We start from the raw sequence: 8313 nt of genomic DNA, 5'->3' as shown, positions 1-8313 counted from the left end.
GTATACTTATCCATTTTGTGTTATAGAACAGAAAAATATTTTTGTATTCGAATTTATTTCATGTAAAAAATTGTCTTATTTCGATAATTTCAACCAATCACTGACAAGTATTCAGTTGTTTATATTTACTCCCTTGGCTGATTAAGCCATAGCTTTGCTTTATTTGCTTTTTTCATTTTAAATTTGCTTTTTTCATTTTCTTTTTTTTTTTCTTAGTTTTATTTGCTTTTTTCTTTTTAAATTTGCTGTTTTACCCTAACCCTAACCCTATCACCGATAGAATTGTTTCAGAATCGTTTGTTTATGTAGTCGGCACTTAATGTATATCGGCTGAATGGACGTCAGTGATTGGTTGAAATTACAGAAATACGACAACTTTAACATGGAATAACTTAGGGATTTCTTTTTTTTTTAAGAAGACTAAGAGAAAAAGATGTTTTATATGACACATTCTACCAGTGTTCCAAGTTTCAAAGTGTTTCGTTAATGAAAAATGTGGCCCCCGTTTTAAAAAAGATCCCAATGCCCTAGCATGGCCACAGTCCAATGACTGAAACAAGTAAAAGATAAAGACTGATTCTCCTTCATTAATATTCACAGTATCACATGCAGCAAACAAACAGTATAGTACTTCTTCATAAACACTGCTCTCTATTTCTACAAAAGGTATGAAGAAGAAAAAAAAAAGAGACTACACAGATCTCATTGTATATTTAAAGGAGTTAAAACATATTTACACCTCTGAACATTAACTGTAATAGGTCATTAGATATATATAACATTATCAAGACAATACTTATCTGATAGACTAAGAGGTATGTTATTGTATTTGCCAACAAAGAGTGAAAGAGTGCAAAATAATCAGTTTTTTGTACAATCAGTTTCAACTGTCAAGGTTCCAACACGAGTGTGTTGCATATAATGGAAGATAAATTCAATGGAGATATTAAGTATTTTCGTCTTTGTTTTTTTTATTTTTATCCTTCCAGAATACCACCATAGTTTTATTAGAGAGTTCAAAGGTCTCAAATTAGTTAATCGGACTAAATGCAATGGCTTAGATTCTTTCACTGAATATATAGGCAGACTAACAACAAGAACAAGTCTTATTTTTGTGGCAGATTTATCCTTCTTAATCTGATAATAGCAACATACATATTGTTGTGAAGGCACATACCCTGGAGGTTAAAATATTGTACTCACACTCACAAGATCATGGTTTCATTTTCCAGATTGGTGGTGCATTATGTTCTTGGGCAAAACACTTGATTTTATGTTGCTTCAGTCCACTCAGCTGTAAGTGAGTAAACCCTGTGATGGACAGGCATTCTGTTCAGGGAGAATGTTGGCCTGCCTGCCTAACCAGCAGGGTGGCATCAATTAAAAGCTACGACACTGCAAGGAAGCGCATTGTGACCAGTGGAGTATAACAACATCCAATAGTTTAATCAATACAGTGATACAGTCAGTGATGTATAGTTAAGTATAAAACATTTCTTTTTCAGTTTAAAATTTCACATGAAAAGTATATCAAGGTAGACTAAAAAAAATTTAGCTTTATCATTGTTTCATTTTACATTTTTACTCCTATGAGTGGCAAGAAGCTTGCTTCCCAACCACATGGTCCCAGGTTCAGTACCACGGCATGGCACCTTGGATAAGTGTCTTCTACTATAGCCTCAGGCTAATCAAAGCCTTGTGAGCAGATTTGGTAGACAGAAACTAAAAGAAGCCCATCGTATGTGTCTGTGTGTGTTGATAGCCCAGTATTCAGGTTGAGTGCTTCTCTGGAAATACCCCCAGCTTCACACCCAACTGATATTAGCCATTTGCTCTATATATGTGTGTGTGTGTATGTGTGTGTGTGTGTGTGTGCCTTTATGTCTGTGTTTGTCGCCCCCTTCACTGCTTAACAACCAGTGTTGGTGTGTTTATGTCCCTGTAGCTTAGTGGTTTGTCAAAAGAGACTGATAGAATAAATAGTAGGCTTAAGAAATAAGCCCTGGGGTTGATTTCTTCAACTAAAACCCCTTCAAGGCAGTGCTCCAGCATGGCCACAGTCAAATGACTGAAAGAAGTAAAAGAGTAAAAGAATAAACTAAACAAAAATCCTGTTCATATTAAAGACACTGGATTTATTTTTTAATTTTTTTTTTTTAACTAAACAGTTTGAAACTTCGAATACTGGTAGAATTTCTCATATAGAACGTTTTTGACAAAATTTCGTATTTTAGAAGTTATTTCATGTTAGATTTGTCATTGGCATAACTGAAATAGTGAGAGTGTGCGTGACGCAATGGCACGCACACATAATGGACCATGGTGATAAGCTGAAACCTTACTATGCTGATGTATGATGCCTATACTCTCATCAGTAACAAGTGTAAAGATAAGCAATAGCTTTCACATCTAACTCAGTTGTAGAAACCAATGTTCTAAAAAGTATGCAAAAAGTCTTGATGTTCAGTTGATAAGCTATATTTGTGTGTGTGTGCGTACATGCATGTGTGGTGTGGTAGGAAGGGCACCAGCAGTAAAAACCATGCCAAAACAGACACAGAAGATTGGTGCAGTCTTCTGCCTGGCCAGCTCCTGTCAAACCAGTCACCCTATGCTAGCATGGAAGGAGGACATTAAATGATGACGATGATGATGACAGTGATAAAAGTAAAGATATTACTCTCTCATGCTCTAGAACTCATAGGGCCAGTTATCCGCTTTCCGTGGCATGTAAGTGAGGGAGATCACAACATTCCCACCGAATGAGATGCCAGTCCATTGCAGGATTATTCATTTACAACTGAGTGAACTGGAACAATGTGAAATGAAGTGTCTTGCTTAAGAACACAATGCACAAATCAGTTTGGGAATCGAAACCACAATCTTACAAGGCCATGTATCTTCACACACACACACACTGCCACCTCTGCTGCCGCCGCCACTACAAGCGCGCACACACACACACACACACACACAGATCTGTGTGTGTGTGTGTGTGTGTGTGTGTTGATAATGGTTAGCAGAATTAGTGAGATGAACAAAAATCCTGTCTGGTATTTGGTCTACGCATTTTACATCTCTTTATGCCCAGATCAACTTACAAGATGGTTAAAATAAATACTGGACAAAGAAGTGGGGCTAATATAATCAAGAAAAAAAAATGACCTTGAAGATAGTGCCCCAGCATGACCACAGTCTAATAACGGACACTAAGTAATACGTATATGAGAGAGATGTATTAATTATAAATACAATAGTGATGGTTCATTAATAGCATAAGTTGATTATTGACTGTTAAACTATATCTTCAATAGCAATTAGGTGCAGATTAGGTTAACATTCAAACTTATTAGTTTAACCAAAGAAATCAAATAATTTGTAAAGCACATCATAAAAAAGATAATATAGGTCAAGTATACATATGCAACATCTATTAAATAGCTTAGCAGCTGATTTCTGCTTTTTATTTCAGGTTTAACTTTAATTCTTTCTCACAAAGTAATTTGTTTTACAAATACGTGTTTTGAAACAAAGACAGTTTTATTGTCAAAACACAAATCATAAAATTAAATATATTTTTTTACTAACATGAATATTTTTCATTAGTTTCCATAACTATTTACAATTAAATGTATTGAAATAGTATTATTGTCACCGGCTAACATGCATTTTTTATGACAGAATAGATGAGTGCAAATAACAATATAATTTCCAGTTGTCCAACAAAGTGATGTATAGCAGACATGAAGAGCATTGACATTTTGAGCTAAAAATAATGATTTTTAGTTCATTTGTAGCCAAAAGATGAGCGTGTGTGCGTGTGTGTAGAAAGAAGATGCATGAAAATGATGTGAGAAATATAGTGTAAATGAGAATATAAAGATGAAGTAGATAATGTGGAAAAATTCATGTCCAAAATACTGACAGGCAACACATATTTAGTTGTCTTTATCTAGTATCATCTTACAGCTGGAATCTAATTTTTGTGAGCTGATCTATTTCTTGGTCTATTATAACTCTGGTTACAAGAAATCAATATCCAGTGTTTTCATACAATGTACACCATCCATTATTATTATGTGTTCATATGAATAATGCCTCCAGTGACCATTTTTTTTTTTTTTTCAAATTTATAAACACTTAGTTTATTTCTCAATTAAGGTACTACTTTAAATTCAATTCTAATGTTTGGGTTAACAGTTTAGTGACTAAAAAGATGAAAGTATTTAAGCTGTGGCTTCAAATTCTGCCTCAAATATCCTCAAATAGGTATCTATCTCAAATGTATCTCATCCAGAAAATACAGATTAACTTCCTTTCACAAGAAATTTCAGAAGGGTTACATTGGTTTCTGTTTATAAACATATGCAAATGTTGATAAATGCAAATCATAAAATGTATAATGTAAACATTTCCTGAATCTCAAAATGGCATTAAAGTCTGGTGCTCATCTCTGGTGTTATTCCATTAACTCTTTAACATTTACATTATTCGGTCAAAAGTAACACTAATTTATTCACATAGTTTTGAAATAAGTATACATTATTTTGTAGCTTTGAGATTTTGATAAAGTAACTGCTAAGTTTTAGAATGGTATTGTAGGGTTGGTGTGAGAGGCGAGAACTGGATGATTTGAAAATAAAACTCGTAGAATATTTTGGCTAGATATGGCTAATTTAAATGCTAAAGTGTTAAATGCAATACAGATAAATCTTCCCTTGGACAGGATACCAGTATAGTTCTGGTAATATTTTTAAATGACTTATAATCTATTCTTGTAAGTAAGGTGAAATGAATTGAAGCATATAAAATTATATGTACATATAGCAATATGCTTACAGAGTATTTCAACTTCAAACTACTGAATTATTGGGTTGTCATATAATATTCCCATTTATTTTAATACTTTCCAATGTTATTTGATTTAGCACAAAAAATATTTTATTATGGTGTTTTATGATTTTTTTGTACTTCTATTCTTCCTCTACAAGTTTTGTCTATTGCTTTTGTAATTTGAATGAACTTTACCTCTTTTCAGATTTGAAGATGGAGTGCCAAGCAGAAAAAAAAATTTATCTGAAAGCCCTATAGAAGTCAATCATCATTTCTACTCAGCTTTTTCACTTTCATTAATCAAAAATATGTCATGATATAAATGATTATGTAGAATAAGAATCTGATCATTCAACAACAGCTTTTGAATTCAAAAAACCCAATTAACAAAAGTAAAAGAAATATGATTTATACATGCCAAAAGCTAATGTTAATTTAAAATTCAGTAAAAGAAAAGAGTACATCAATAAAATCCTAATTAAATATTCATATATAGGACTCGCTTTCATGAATAAGAATTGTTATCATTCTCTTCATTATCCATTATTGCATCTGTACTTTATTTTCTTCAGCTTTCTATTTATTTTACAAAACAGAATTTCTAAAAATTTGAAAAGTATGAATATGTTTTAAAAAGAAAACAGGAATTGCAAAATGAAATCAAAAAGGAAAATGAATCACCAAATATACAAAGCTATATGTACAAGTCATACAAACAAATCAAATCACATTAAAAGCAACACTTATGAATATAGTTAACAAATATTGAGTAAAAGACTACAAAAACAAAGAAATTGGTAGAGGGATGGAACCTATAACAAGCAGGTTATTCATGAAGATTTAGGAAACTATTATCCCTTGATGGATTCTCTCTCTATACTTGACAGTGAGACATGAATACTGAAAGCATATAATCACTGGAAAGTAATGAGATGGGTATAATTTCTTGGATGACTAATATGAATTAAAGAACAGCCTAACTTCAAATGACTTAATAAAGCAGCATTGTTAATAATGCGAATGAGATCATTATATTAATAATGAGAACAGGTAACATACTGAGGGAAAAAGTGCCATGAAATTTTACAAAAACAGGAGAAGGTGGCTAAAAAAAACCCTAAACAACAACCCAAGCTACAGAAAATGGATGAATTAGCTTGCATAAACCATAAAATGCAGTGTTACAAGTGAGATGGTACAAAATAGCTATGCATTGATATTTACTGTGTTGCAAACTTATCTAATCCATACAAGCATGAGAAACAAATAGTTGATGAAAAAGGAAACTGTTACATGGAAAAACCAGGCTGAGATGAACAGTAAAGATTTTTGAAAAATGGCAGTTATTGCTACCTTTATCATTTTTGATGAATATGTACTAAGTATACCAAATCCTGGACTCAGTTTCTCTTCCAGCTAATTTTACATACACACACATGCATATATATATATATCATCATCTTTAACACATACACACACACATATATATATGTGCGATCACTTTGACAACTGACATATGGCACACAGTGCACCTATTTAGACAACATTGATTTGATGGAGAGAGTGAGCTAATGTGTGACATGAACATTTGATCACTATAAACAAATCAATGTGCAGGTCGTTCGGCAAAAGCTGCATGCTCATATGCCATCTTTGATGGGAGACTCCATCATCTAAGCGAAATTGTGATGGCACCTGTGCCCAGCGTCACCTTTCTGGCACTTGTGCCCGCGGCATGTGTAAGGACTTTTGAGCGAGATCGTTGCCAGTGCCCCTGGACTGGCTCTTGTGCGGGTGGCACATAAAATACACCATTTTGAGCGTGGCCGTTGCCAGTACCGCCTGACTGGCCTTCGTGCCAGTGGCACGTAAAAAGCACCCACTACACTCTATGAGTGGTTGGCATTAGGAAGGGCATCCAGCTGTAGAAACTCTGCCAAATCAGATTGGAGCCTGGTGTAGCCATCTGGTTTCACCAGTCCTCAGTCAAATCGTCCAACCCATGCTAGCATGGAAAGCGGACGTTAAACGACAATGATGATAATGATGACATGCACACGCACATCCATCAATTCATTGAGCTCTGATTCTCTTTGCAGCCTTCTACTTTGATTCTTGAATTCAAAGAGTAACAAACTCTCCCCACTCTCAATGCATCATAGACTGTCTTTCAATGTAGTTAGCTTGTTCTAAACACATGCATTATGCTGGAGCAATAAGATCTGGATGTGTCTGCCATGCTCATTTCTTTCAAACAGAAAATAATGTATCAAATTTGCAACATTTCATTCAAGAAAAAATAAAAAAGCAGCTAAAACTATCAAATTCTCTAAATAATGATAATCTCCAATAAGTTCTCCCTGAAAAACCACACTTTCTACACATTTCATCGCAAAAGGATGGATTCATTTTTTTTTTTTCTAAAGAGGACCAGGCAACTACTTCAACACTAAATACCTGCTTATCTTTTATAAATTTCAAATACTCTTTTTACCAGAGTAACATAATTGCATGTATCTCCTTGGCCTGAATGGATCTATATGAGCTAGAGTTGTTTAGTTTCATGGAAATATAAATGTTGTCTTTTGGGAGGAATGGGAATAAAACGTTTGCTTCAAAAACACTTAGGATGGATTTAAGTGCATAATCTTAGAGTGAGAAGTTCAGGTATTTAATACCTTCTGTTTCTAAATGTGCTACTTTATAAAATGAAACACATTATCACACATGTCCTGGATTTATCAAATGAATACTTATCCACCTGTTTAGTTAACCCTTTAATCAACACTCGCCAGCACTTCTATACTCTCTATTATCAAACCATTCCTCAGAATTGCTGACTCCATATTATATTCACATGAAAAAACACAATGACCCTGTCACTCTCTTTCTCACTGATCCCATTAAGTTACACTAAAGTACTAACATTTTACTTTATTTTTGTACTCAAAGCCATTTTTCTGAATGCCCACTCTACCGGTTAATATCCAATTATTGACCAGCAAGAATTCAAACAATACCATACTATTTTCACCCAGTTAGCCCTCTTCTCAAGTTTAAGCAGGCTCAACAAATACTATGGACACTCTTCTTCCTACTTATCAGTTGGTGTTCTTCCATAACTAAAATGTGTTGATTTTTTCCCTTTAGCAAGAGGTTACCACCAACCTCTGAATAAACAGAAAAACCGATAAGCTTTAATTTTTATTAATTTTATCTATTGTGCATATTATCAATAGCATTTCCTCCAAGGTCAACTATATATATAAAAATATATATATATATATATATATATATATATATATATGTGTGTGTGTGTGATATATATATATGATATATATATATATATATGTGATATATATATATGCTATATATATGTAGTGAAACTAACACCTCGATCGCCATTATATACAAAGAAGCCATCTTCTCTCGCTGTTATAGATATAATCAAGTTCGGGCGTAGTAGAGAACAGCCTACTG

The 8313-nt window shown here is 33.5% G+C and overlaps 1 protein-coding gene and 1 long non-coding RNA gene across 2 annotated transcripts in view; one reads left to right on the top strand and one right to left on the bottom strand.

Annotated features, from left to right (window-relative positions):
• LOC128247572 (uncharacterized) overlaps positions 1 to 5291 on the top strand; it is a 16928-nt gene extending 11637 nt beyond the window's left edge. Inside the window, exon 2 of the long non-coding RNA XR_008263899.1 lies at positions 5039 to 5291. This is a non-coding gene — a long non-coding RNA (uncharacterized LOC128247572). The remainder of the gene's footprint in view (positions 1 to 5038) is intronic.
• Positions 1 to 8313, bottom strand: part of LOC106881795 (RUN domain-containing protein 3B) — a 48465-nt gene that overhangs the window by 31489 nt on the left and 8663 nt on the right. The gene's annotated exons all lie outside the window — the stretch shown is intronic.

This window comes from Octopus bimaculoides, chromosome 4 (genome assembly GCF_001194135.2).
Source record: "Octopus bimaculoides isolate UCB-OBI-ISO-001 chromosome 4, ASM119413v2, whole genome shotgun sequence".
NCBI lineage: Eukaryota > Metazoa > Mollusca > Cephalopoda > Octopoda > Octopodidae > Octopus > Octopus bimaculoides.
The sequence above is the reverse complement of the archived record's forward strand: the minus strand, read 5'-3'. Positions and strand labels throughout refer to the sequence as shown.